The sequence below is a fragment of the Cydia fagiglandana genome, chromosome 10 (genome assembly GCF_963556715.1).
Source record: "Cydia fagiglandana chromosome 10, ilCydFagi1.1, whole genome shotgun sequence".
Lineage (NCBI taxonomy): Eukaryota > Metazoa > Arthropoda > Insecta > Lepidoptera > Tortricidae > Cydia > Cydia fagiglandana.
In genome coordinates, this window is record NC_085941.1 from 5,809,144 (window position 1) to 5,823,197 (window position 14,054).

At 36.4% G+C, this 14,054-nt stretch overlaps 1 protein-coding gene across 2 annotated transcripts in view; it reads right to left on the reverse strand.

The window, feature by feature from the left end:
- LOC134668064 (myosin-4-like) overlaps positions 1-14,054 on the reverse strand; it is a 171,431-nt gene that overhangs the window by 104,735 nt on the left and 52,642 nt on the right. Inside the window, exon 2 of one of the 2 annotated variants that reach the window (XM_063525524.1) lies at positions 272-322. The exons of the other annotated variant lie outside the window; for it this stretch is intronic. The gene's annotated coding sequence lies outside the window, so the exon portion shown is untranslated. The remainder of the gene's footprint in view (positions 1-271; positions 323-14,054) is intronic. 2 annotated transcript variants of the gene reach the window in all.

Consider the following 14,054-nt stretch of genomic DNA (forward strand, 5'->3'; position numbering starts at 1 on the left):
GACTTTTTTGCTAGTTGGGATATGACGTATTTACTAGTACTCTATCTAGTTGGCGTTATTCTCACACACATGATCGTACGCTTTTCATTAGGAATTTACTGCTCAGTTGCTCTAAAGACTTTGGAAACAATAGAAAGTTCCCACAAACAAAAAAGGCCTATGTAAGATTAACTGGTGTTTTTTTTTCGAAAAAAGTATACCTTAAAATTTTCTCCTTATATTAAATCGGTCAAACAAAATATGTAGTGACTAGGTTGTAATTTGAACTCACCTTATGTTACATGCTCAGCGTGTTTACTGCTCATTTTCACAAAAAAGATTCCTTACCTGAAAAGAAAAAGAAAACATAATTACTTTAAGTCCATTACCTCGTACTAATTGCACAATTAGGGCATTATTATATTAGTGTTGGTAGTACTGGGTCAGTACAAAGTTATCGTTGCCTTTAATGAGATGCTGCTGTGCTGCCGTGGATTAAAATATCCAAATAAATTATTTTGACAGTAGTAAAATTATGTTTGACAATGTTCGTATTCCCATAAGACGGAATAAATGCGGATGTTTACCTTTTGCTACAGAATGATCCAACTACAACTAGCAGTCTAAAAGAAGGTCATTGTTGTTAAATTGCAATTAACTTTAACAGTACAGTAAATTCTTTATGGAGCCTTGATAAAAATGCAGTCCCTACCTATAATTATTTTGTCAATATCATAATAACGAATTGAACTTTACGATAATCGTCGCTGGAGAATCGGTTTCGTCAGTACACGGAGAAAAAAATCTAGTGTTCTTTACCAGAATATTGTAAATTTAACTTGATTTTATTGTATTATATGTGACAACTACACTTTTTTTACACATTAATAGAAAATTCTAGTTCTTTAAAACATCATTTCTAGTTCCTATTACCCACATACCTAGTATCGTAGAAAATAAATTTTGTGTAGTATACAAAACCTATCTGTAGCCATCATTATAGGACAGGGTAGAGTTTATCAGATATTTCATTAGTGTTCACCAGATTTTTTATTAGTTTTAAGTATAATTTTAGCTGACTGAAATAATCAACAATTTCTGTTTACTATATGCAGTATTGGAGAATACCAGATTTATGTTTGTGTTAAATATAATTGTTGTGGCATGAAATAAACAGTATGTTCTGTTTACTATATATATTGTAGAGTTTAACGGGTTTTATATTTGTGTTCAGTAAATCATTATTGCGGACTGAAATTGTAATATACTGTCGAGTGAAACAGAGTTAGGTTAAATATCTTAGGTGAGTCTTCGCTTTAACATGCTTTTGTTGCGACGAAGACTTACCTAAGGTGTTTAACATTATTCTGTTTAACTCGGCAGTAAGTACCTACATTGGCTTAGTCCGCAATTATGATGTTTGTGGTATAGGTGTGGTGGCCTGAGACATAAACAGAAAAATCTCAATCCTAAATAATTACTATGAGTAAAGTAAAAACAAACTTTTTTTTAAATTCGTTTTAATTTTAGTAGTACATAACATAAATTATCGGCCGCAATTTTAGTGAGCGTATGGCAAATATAACACAGAGATAATTTTGGTAGCAAACACAACACACAAACAGAACAATATAACCTTATCACTATTAGCAACATATGCATAAATTTTCAATTAAACCGCTATCCGCTTCGTCCGCCTTTGTTCACTACACACAGACACTTTTATTTGCTAAAACCGGTGATCTAAACAGGAATGCAACCTGATTCATTTATTATTGGCGACACTTGAAATGAACTCTGTCCGGACTTCGGTGAAAATGACAGAATGTTCTGGACGCTGCGGGCGGCGGCGCAGGGGTGCGGGGGGCCGCAGTTAGCTCATATCGTGGACTGAACAGTTTTTCGTTACAGGCAAATAATATTTTATTTAGTGTGCAATAATTTTGTAATGCCAACAATTTTTATTGTTATCATTAAAAAGAGTATGTTAGACAACAGAGAACGTATCTAGTTATGTGTAAAAATATTCATAGTAATCAAGAAATTTCGAGTAAGTAATAGGTATTAAAAATCCGCTAACAGGTAAGAGAAAATCTAGTACCTATAAATAAATTACATAAGGTGGACCCTAAACAAAGATTTTGTAATACACACTTTTATTATTGGTGTGTTAAACTAGATGATGGTGAACCGAATTAATAAATATTGTAAACATCGCAATTATTGTAAAGTGTTGTATGCTAAATGCATATTTTACTCTGTTACTATTAGATTGTTACCAAAACGATATCAGAGTTTTAGTGTACTAGAATATTTTAACTAGAATATTCTAATATTGTCCAAAATACGAGTCTATTAAACATGGCTGAAATCTGTTTTCCTACACCAGAATCATAACTACTATACAATCTGGTAATATTGTAAAATATTTTTTTCTCCGTGTAGGTACTTACGTACACTAGGTGTCTTAAAAATGGCAATGTACGTTGTTACATAGTGGATTTACATTGAAATCACCTTTTACAGATCCAGTTGGTAATCGTCTTTATAGACTAGTTTGTGGTTATTTGAACAGCGGTTTTAGTATGCACTATTGAAAATGAACATAAACTGCATATGCATAACATTACGATGACTTAAGAATACCTACTGCATGGAAACTCATAGGAAGTGTAAAAAAGATTAAAATCTCAATGATTTTTTTAACGCGTTTCTGGGTTCATCGGATTTTATGACGAACCAGGGCATGGGTAACAATAAAAGGTTTTATCGCTTAAATTTCTTTCAAACAATCGTTTATCAGTAAAGCACACGATAGGAGAGACATAAGGTGATATGCAGGTTTGCGCGAACTTCTGGAACTTGACGACATAATTCGCGTCTATGGGTTGTTGGCACTTTGCCAATAATTACGTCTCTGTCAAGAAGAATATAGCATACCTACACTTAATGCTACCGACGACTTCTGGAAGAGACCTCGGTCATGTATTTTCTCCTTATTTTTCGCGGAATTAGCACAAAAATGCAATAGAACTACTACAGCATACACTGGAATTGTGCCACCTTCACTTTCGCCGTAATTGCGCTTTCGGCAAAACACCGCGTTTTCGCTAATTGGTGATTGGCGAATCGATGTCGCGTATCGAAGAGTCTTCGAGTATGGATTCTATTTTAGCAGGAAACGGATGTTATGATTACAGGATGCTCAATGAATATCATAAGCTATGATTTTTAAAAATAACTTCAGATCTCCATGCAAGTTATGAAAAAGTAGAATGTGCTACGCCGAACCGCGAAGAACATGTTAATAACAGGCTGCTTTAGAGGTCTAGAATAGTTCCCAAAACCCCGCCAACAAAGCGCGCGGCGGAACACCCCCGGAAGTCACAGTCCGTGGAAGTCAGACATACCCACTGAGCTTCTCCCAGGCCAGTGGGATCCATAAAGGATTCCCCCTGGGTCATCAAAAAAAAAGGGTTAGTTGTGGATAAAGATTTCATGCCAAGGGTCTTTCATCATTTACAAACTTGATTATTAACGGCGATTCCCTCAATGATTACTCGCAGCTATTTTATGAGCTACAACTTACAATTTTACAAGTCTAATCAGATAATATTTATGAGATTGACATACGTGTGACCAATGACGAGAGACCTTTTGATCAGTGCCGATGCCGCTTTAAACTGCAAAACTGTAGACTTGTATTTAAAAGGCCCTGAACATAAATCCCTCAACGTATCATAAACTACGTCTAACCATCAGCCCAAGATAGACAAATCCACTAAACAAACCCAAGGAAAGCTGTCCGAGCAATCGAAAGTGCTCGATTGCTATCAGAACCGGCATTGATAAGGCAATACTAGGGAGGAACTTACTCTGCAGTGCCTTATACAGCTAGTTTTTGTTTACAATGTGATTTCTCTTTCTCATGTTGTTTATTGCTTCTCATGATGTTTCAGGGTTGTAAAATATAGCTATTAAATGAGCAATAATTGTTTCTTATAACTTATTGATGTGCGCTTTCTTGCAGGAAGAATTTTCTAAACCAATTGATGTCTGTATTACACAATGAGTAATATAACATATTTACAAATATTAATCAATTATGATATAATACATAGCTAATATAAACTCTTTATTGATATTAGACTCGTTTTAACTATGTCGGTAAACAATGTTATTGTTTGTAAAAGATAATTACTCCTGAAGAGAGTAGGTATCATTACAAGCAACATTATTGAGCAACACAGTTTTTTTTACCCTAGTCTAACTCGCAGTTATAGTGCTTTAAAATTCATAATGCACTAGATTACGTGCATAATGTAAGTGCTAGAAAGCCAATAATGGGTATCGAGAAAAAGTAGGTGGTCCGATGTAGGCCAGCAGTGATCACGGTCCAGCTGTGGTCGGACACGGGGCTCTTCACCCGCGGATTCAATGAAAAATATTTAAAAGTAAAGAAAAAAGGGAAAATTAAGAAAATTTTCTGGGGTAAAGTTAGAGGAGTTAACTTACAGTGCAAATGTAAAGGGTTAGAACATTTAAACATTTAGTTCTTTGGAATATTATAGGTACAACATAAGCTGTATATTACTAGATACAATGCATTGTGGGGTACTAAATTGAAACAACGATTAATACTTATAGGCTCCAATCCACATCCCTGAGTGACCTAAACAATACCGGAACTATTTATTAAGGGAACATTTCCTCAAAACTAAATATTAGGTTACCTGACAGTTTATCGAAACAGACACATTGTCAATATTTAACTATTTCTAAACAATCGAGCATCTATTATCGGTTTTACGAAGTCTTTCAATGTTGAAAGCCTAACCAAAAACTGCCATTTTCTCGTTAATTTTTAAAATAAACATATGTACGACGAGTGTTAAAAGCATTTGTTTTTTTTTTTGTAGTACCTAGGTAATGCCGATGACTCGTCCTATTGTTGAAGATTTATAAATAGTGGTAGGCAATGGAATAAAAATAATGATCATTAAAATTCCAAACACGACGAAAACAAAGGCGTGAAGAGATTAGCTGCGATGATTATTGTGCGGTTGTTGTCATTGTTTTTTGAATAATAGGTGTTTACACTCTTATGATTCTATCTACGTCTATAATCGTAAATTGATGCATTTCTCAGGTACTCATCATCATCATCATCATCATATCAGCCAGAGGACGTCCACTGCTGGACATAGGCCTTCCCCAAAAAGTTCCACCATGACCGGTCTTGCGCCACCCGCATCCAGCGGACTCCCGCGACCTTTACCAGAAAACTCAAGTACTATAGTAATTACAATACACAAATTTAGAACCTAATATTATTACGAAGTTGGTACGTTCGGTTATCATGATGACAGCGAGCGGACTGTACTTAATCAGCATATTAGGCTTCAATTTCAAATCAGAGGCACTGATATTGATATAGCTTGTTTTATAACCAAAGGTAATACTTGAATGTGTTTTATTTTTATCAGTAGTTTATACAGGGTGAAATTTAATTCACTGGCCAAATTCATTCCCGGCACTAGGTTACACTTAAGGAACCTATTTAGCGAAAAAAAAGAGTACACTTTTTTTTAATTTTCATTTTTCAATTTTTAAATATTTTCCATGAGTCGTGGTCACCCTATTACCACAAATGTAAACAAACCTAATAGTAGGTTTTAACAACAACATCAGCAAAACCCTTATCTGACCTTCACTAAACCTTATAATCGTTGCAATAGAGTCCACCCCGTTAGTGTTGGCGATGGTAGGCAGGTTTATCAATTTCGAGGGTAGTCTAAACTAAACCATTCCGCGCTAGCGGTAAACATAACGGTAAGCATAAATGATTAGTCACTCGTCACTCGCCACCCTTAAAACATCGCGCGCGTACTAAGGTTAAAAAAAATGTTTTCGAACCGGGAATATTACGAAGTGGTACGGTGTGTTATTTATTAAGTGTTGAGTGTTTACGTGGTGCACAAATGGAATCCGTTCCACGCCTTCGCAGACAAGGATTGAGTCCAAGAGTACCATCTCGTGGGACTTTCGTTAATTGCGTCGATTGTTAATCAAATGTACGTAAGTTGATTCAATTTTTTAAATACGCCTGAATGCAAAGATTCCTGACCTAGTTTTTGCTCATTGTTTTTAAGCCACGGACGTTTTGTTAATAATCATTCATTAGTCAGAAATAACATTTTAGATTAAAAATAACATTTTAGATTAAAAGCCCGTTAATATGAAAGGAAAAATTAGCAACTTATGTAGGTAATCTCGCTGCAATAGGGTTCATAATTGGTGACGCGATTGCAAACAGCGGGAGGGGCGGGTGCCAATGACCTTAACTGATAAGATAAAAGCGAGTGTAGTGGGTAGTTGTCGGTTCACCATAACGTACGAGGTTTTTAGGACAACTTGATGATGAGTTATTTCGAAAAAAATGTACTGAGCGGTATTAAAAGAAAAAACACGTGTTTAATATTTTTTCGAGCTCTTTCGGTTGTTTCAATTTGGCCAGTGAATTAAATTTCACCCTGTATACTCGTATATTTTTAGTATGTACTCGTAAACTTATTCCTTAATAGGATAAATATAAAAGCAAAGAGCCGCCTCAGGGTTAATTAACGAGACCAAGACATTAACTTCGATTGAAGCTTTTTACTAAAGTGTTTGCCGCTGATTGCTACTAACTCTAGTCAGCGTTAATTAAAGTTAACTCCTTTAAACACGTTTATAACCTGACTGGATTAACCATTAAGCAAGGCGATAGCTCTAAAGTATCTCATTTATGCGGAAAATGACTTTATTACTTTCCAATAAAATTTAAAATAAAATGACAAAAAAATGTTACAAGATGCAAAGTATTGCAAAGTAAATTGCTATTTACGATCACCTTAAGGCGGTGGCATCAACGCAGGATATTACTTCGAAGAATTATAATAACTTTACTATTTCTATAACAAAGATTTGATAAAAGTTAAACTTTATATTTTCACAATTACAAAAACTGATAACACCTTCATTGAATATTGTTAAATACAACGTTCTAGATTTAAAAGTTGACTGCATCATGCATCTACAAGTAGATGTAAGTTAGACGTGTAATACGAGATTAATACATACCTACAAACCATCCAATACCTGACAATAATGACAATATACATTACGTAATAAAGATTACTTACAACTGTCATCTTTATGAAAACATGTCTACCTACATATGTTGTATGTAATGCACGCAGAAAGAAGTATCAAATTACTCTGATGTAACATCGAATTTATTACAATTTTTTTTTTTATCATGAATGGGCTTACTCATGGCCACAGACTAGCCGAAGCGAAAATCGTAACGTGGCAGTCCCTATATTGTCCCTAGGCATATATTAGGTATTAGGGACCACTTAGAAAGTTTCATTAGCTACAAAATAGCACCCCTGACACCAGTACGTTTTGTACTACTGGGCCTTATTTTTACATTTACCTATGTTTTAAATTAAGTAAATAGAAATGCTATTAAAAAACAGTTATTTTATTTTACAGTGTATGAAATGACCGGCTTCCCATCATTATCATAAATATTAACCAGGTGATTAAATGAAACCTGTGCGGGCGCCGGTCACTGCGCTACTATAGACACAATTATCTGACCGATTATAATCCTTATAGCAACGAGTTAAAGCGTACCAATGGTAAGTGAAAAGTGTCACTGTAAGTGCCATCGTCCACACTGTTAATTGACAGTTTGTAACCCCTATTGCACAGACCATAAAGTCCACAAATGGTCAATCAACTGTGAGTACATTGAGAGCAAAAATCTCAACGATAATGATAATGGTAGCCGATTACACGGAGTAGGCGGACAGGTTGCTGCTAATTGTCATTGACTGATTTCTAATATTTATCTTTTTAATCATAGTGCGTGCAAAGAGCTAATCGAGATTATATGCTATGAAAAGTGCGTGCGCTTAAGTTGCAGTAGCAAAGAATTAATTATTTTCTGCTACAACTTCTTGAAGAATCTCCGATATCTTGCGTATATTATAGCGTATGCAATATATTATAGAATTTGTTGTAGAAGGCCGGCTATGTGCTTGCTGGGACTGTACATTAAATAGGTTGTAAGCAATTATTTTTCATGTTCTCTAAAAGTAACTCTCCTCTCCACATATAACATTTAATATACCACTTAGTTCAATTCATAAGAAATGTCGCAAGATTTATTTTAAGTTATCATTGTTATCAATAGGTATGTGTTCAGTTAGCCAACTCCTGTAAATCCTTATCTATCCTGGATTTTATTGATTCTGTATGAATTAAATTAATGAAAATTATCGGGCTACGGTGTTTTTTAACACGTCTCGTAAGTGTATTTCTAATGAACGCTAAACCCATACAGGTAACTTAATAGAAATTTAGCGGAACAGGAGATAGAGCATAAATGAAAAGCGGCATATTTTCTTGGAAATCAATTGAAATGCGTAGCGTTTTAACATAATTACCTTATACACGGTGTTTTCCACCGTTGCTTACGAGATTTATTAACTTATGCGACCGCAACATTTGCAACTCGCACACATACCGTTCAATGATCTATTAAGTAGCCGGTGTAATAAAGGCAACGTTCGGATGGCGACTGCAAATATGCAACATTACAGCAGCTTTGACGCGGGCTCTGTCACTGCTAATTTACGTTTAAATTGTGTTGGTGTCGTTGTCGTCTTGCTGTCGCAATTAGAACCCCGTCACTCATTTTATCGAGGTATTTGACAGAGGCAACGCCCGCGTCAACGCCGCAGGTTGCTGTAGTTGAAATCCTAGTCGGATTAAATAGTTTGGGAAATTATTTTTGATGAATTTGTAGCAAAGATTGTTCCATAAGTAAGGTACACTAGTACAAATCATATCAAAATATATATTTCATTTAGGTATTTTCAAGTGTCAATCAATTGCGTTTATAAAGAAATACTACCTGTTACTGAAAGGTTTTCGTCAACGTGTCTCAATTGATATGATTTAGCCTACATATACAGCCTACGGACCAAAAGTAGCCGAAACGTAACTGGTACAGGTTGCCAGAAAAGGTATGAGTATGTAATTATAGCCTGACCAGTTACTAAATTGAAACCAGGACATTGATATATTTCATACGTGCTATAAGTTTGGACATGTAGTTCGGACATATTATTAAATATTTGTATCTAATGTAATGATATCTAGTTCGTTCCTTTTTGGATTGGTATTGTTCCATATATATACAATTGTACATAAAAAAACAACGGGTTGCACTCCGGGAGTGCCGACAGAAGTGAAAACTCAATGACTAGTCCAAAATGTCTGCAGCACTATGTATAATTGACCCATCCTTCTTTCTATTGAAAAACTTTAGTTCCGAAATTGCTGGCCAGTGAGCTTAAATTTGTAGCGTTAATTGTTTAAAATTCGAATAGAAATTGTAAAGTTACCTTGCAGACCTCGCATCTTGAACTTTTTGTTAGGTGTTTAAACAGATGTAACACAGTATAATTGGTCGTATTTTATGAAGACCAGAGTGATCAGGTAGCAATGTTATGTCAACAGTCGCAGGCGCGGCACACGCCATATTCCTTTGAGTTGTGTTGTGAGTGGAAACGTGTATCCAGTGTAACGTGACCTATGCGTGACTATAAGCCCCCCCCCCCCCCACATCTAGCGTCTTTCGAGCGTCGGCGTCTACAACTCAATGGCCGCTGCTCGACGCAACGTCGATGCAACTGCGCAGCGACGTCATTTTCCATAGCGCTGACCAGACGCCGACAGACGCCGACGCTCGAAAGACGCTAGATGCGGGGGGGGGGCTAATAATTATAACCTCCCGTAAACATCAAAATTCAGTCGTTTTCTAAAACCCCTCATAAAAAAATGTTATGGCATAAAGCTAAAATTTTAACCCTTTTCCAGATAGTACGATTTATCGACCACATACGCGACAATAGAGTTTCAACTTTAATATTCCGATATTGCAGTTTCGGGAAATGCGACTTGTCTTCAAATTTGAATTTGAATGTTTGATTTTTTTGGGGAAACATTGTACATATAGATTGGTGCGGCCTGGAAAAGGATTAAGTCATCCTTGCATTTCACAGTCACCCCGATGGCAGCCTTTTTCGCTTTTGACTCGCCTGTGATCGTGAAGCAATTGAAATGCCACCCAGTGCGTTTCCGCTCCAGTTCGCGTATGCGCTCGCGTGTCAGCGTACTATTTGGCAATCATGCGCTGCACATGTAAATCTAACGTTTTTACCAAACTCATGCTGTGGCGGATTTCTATTAATTCGTGATCGTTTCCAAACGGTTGCCGGATCTAGCGGATTTAAACGCATGATTATAACTAATAGAAGAAGGAAGAACATACAACCACGAAAATATAATTTCGGGGTAATTTTCCCAAGCTAACTGAATGGATCAAGTGAATGAAACTGTTCAGTTAATGTCATTCGTTCAGTTCATTCTGTTGTGTCAGTTTTTCTGGAGCAGCCTGAATCCGAACGGTACCTTAAGTGACCCTAAAGGTGGCCACTGACGAGCCTTCCAACAGTCAAAATAGCGTGGCTGCAATCCAAAATCGGTCCGTGAATGTCAAAAACGTACAATGTTTAATATTAGGATGCCGTCCATTTGGATGAAACTATTGTAACGGCATCCATTTAGAAGGCTCGTCAGTGGCCTGCTTAAGTCTTAGGGACAATTTTACTTTTTTTTTTAAGAAAACTGGTAATGTCATAGAAAACGGTACAAAATAGCAATCAGCAGCGCATTACATCATACAAAGTTGTTCTTCAACATTCCGCACATTCTGAGACTTGATTCTCACAATAAATGTCATGTTGCGAATTGTCAAAAGACAATGTGGAATAGTGCAACTTGTCAGGTTACAAAAGAAATAAAAGCTTTTCGACATTTATTGGGTCAAAGTGTCTTATCTTTTGTAATATAACATGACAAGGTGACGGGAAATACTGCGCAAGGTAGCATGTAAGTTGCATTTAAAAACGGCTATAAAAGTTCTGCAAAAATATTACAAAACCTAGAGGTATGTAGTGTGATGTAAAGTTATTAGCAAATTGCTTCTTTAGTTACTAGTGAGAAAGATAAACTTTGTAGAAGTAAATATTGATATGATACCTATCTATTATCTCGGATCATTTAAAAATTCATCATTATCATGCTTAATGATCTCTCACTGATTGCTAGGCACAGTTTCATCGTAAAAGTAGGTTAAAAAGAATGAAAAATCATGTATCACCTGTTGAATTGCTTTTCAAGATGGGAATGACTTATGATATAAATCCATATCCATACTAAACACTCGTTCGTTTATTTTTGGTGGGCGGCCGCTGGTGGAAGCCATCGCGAGAACGGACTTCTGGCCGAAGGGCCATATTCAGCCATATTCCGTGGGAATCTGACGAATCTCACACCAGAGCAGGTGACGCCGCAACAGACAACTACCTACATCACGAAAATGATTTTTTAATATTTAAGATTTTTATTAGGTATCCTATATATTATGTTAGTTTGTAAGGTATGTAGTTACCTTAAGGTACCTTAGTTGCCTGAAAATAAATGCTTTGATTGATTGATGCCTTATGGCATTAAGTCCGCATTTTGTACTGTAAGGTTTTTCTTTTGTGCAATAAAGGTTAAATAAATAAATTGATTGATAAACAGCCTAGAAAAAAATTGGACACGTAGGTACCTACTTTTTATAGGTAAAAAGTTACATCAGACGTACACCGGATGTCAGTGATCATAGGTTTGATGAGAACTCAAATTAGATGCAGTCACCTCAGCAGTGGAGCAGAAAAATGACATAACAAAGCCATTTGAACCGAGAACAATAGACGTAGGGCGCAGCATCCGCTGCGGCCGCGCAGGTTTTATTACCATACTCGTTACTTACTGGAGGATTGTTCAAATAGTAATTTCTTGTTATCAAACGGATATGGATATAATTTGTCAACAGTGAAATTTCTGTAACCAGAAATGCCACTATTGACATTGCCCAGAACTGCTTAAGGGGATTTTCAGAAAAAATGGTACTCCAAGTTGACAAGTGTACTCCAGCGATGTGTGGTCTAATGAACACCCACACACTGATTGATTACATACACACGTGCACTTCCGCGGTCACTCCGGTCACCTGTCCTGCAACGATGCGTCCACTCGTTACGGGTTGCGTCATAACATTACGAGCTAGGCGATTGGCGTATTGATGGGTTTAATTGGGAACCTAATTACGAACCAGGTTCATGCCGGTTCAAATTCGTGGATCGCACGCACGCTAAAATATCGATTAAGTTGTATGTTACTCAATGATTGGGTGATAAAGTTATCAGCTATATAAATGTTTGCTCAGCTCGAACAGTAGGATCCAAATCGTTAAGCTGAACATGGGTCAATGGGCCACTGCACTGGCGCGTTGGTCAGATGACATGACGTGAAAAACCTGAATGAAACTAGCGCAAGACCAAGTGGAAATAACCGACCTTGACTACCGATCGCATATCAAAATACAACCCTAAAAATATGTATTTAACATGGTTGTTTGCAAATGGCTACTGAGTGGGACTCATAAGACACCATCACACCACAGACGACCCACATGGTAAAGGCATACCAAAAACGAAACGACTTACACAATCCACACAGAATGTGGGGAAATGAAAGGCGACAGGGCCGAATGGAGAAAACGAGGAGAGGCCTTTTAGGCTAATTAAAAAAATACGTAATTTAAAAATAGACGAAATAGACGTTACCTATTCACAGCAACAATTTAGCAAGAATTCAACCTGTCGCTGACAAAGTCTAGCCGCACCGTAACACGTCCCCAATCTAACTAATTACCGACATATTAAAGTTAAGTTACAACAATACGTTTGGTAACGCCCGCGTGTACGCGATTGTTCCACTTCAGATATCAGCTAGTTATACAATAACTAGGCTCAAATGCTTCGTTTACTTTTTATCATTATTAGTTTATGTATAGCATCGCTTAGTTAAAAACAAATAATATCGAAACATAATATCTTTCCCCATTTCTAAATCAAACGATAAATTTACTTAGTTTTTTTTTCGCGCGACATCCCAGACAGTAGGTAACTAATCTGTTTACTTTTTTCCATCCAATATCTAGAATCTTTCGGTGAAAACCGCCAAGCGCAATAAAATTCTCCCATGACACTGTCAACCTAACAGTTATTAAAACAATGTCGGCCATGATTAAAAAAAAACTCCGCAGTCATTGTTCTCTATGCTCTATTTACCCAATGCTGCCACACCACACCGCTATAATAATGATAATTCCCTAGTTTTGTGAGCTTCTTTATTCTGTTCCACGAATGCTGATGGATGTCAAGCTTTTACAGTTAGCAGAGGACCTACCGCGAACCACGTTCGACGTGTTGCCTCTCTATCGCACTTGTAAATTGGTACGTAAGCTTGACAGGGAGGCAACATGTTGAACGTAGTTCTCGGTAGACCCTCAGTTTAGTTAAAGAAAATTAGCCATTGTTTGTGTCAAATAACTCGAGAGATGTAAGGTCACTGAAAGTCACTATTAAAGTGGCCACTTAGTAACAGCTACTTTGCTTCTAAATCACTAAAGTATGAAGTGGTGATAGTTTTCTAGTGAAATAGGTAATGAAGTGTGTATTGTGTAGTGGCCTAGTGACCAAATGAAATAATTTGTCTTTAAATGTCTCTAGAGATGCGCGAAAGCGGTTTATTTATATCGATTCTTCGTTAGCTAATTTAATATAATATCGTATGTGATTTTTGAACAAAACATTAACATATTATGTCCTTAGCACTAGCTACGCCACTGTAATAACATTAAGAATACAGAATCAAATACAGAAAACATTACAGTACAGAGTGTCTAGACAAAATGCTAGAGACAAATAGAGAAGAGACAAAGTCTTCTCTCTCTCTCTCTCTTTCTGAACGACATACCTATAAAAACCTCCTGAAATCTTACGAGTATTTAACCAAACACAATTCAAACTCTATGATAACTTATAATTAAGTACAATAACCAA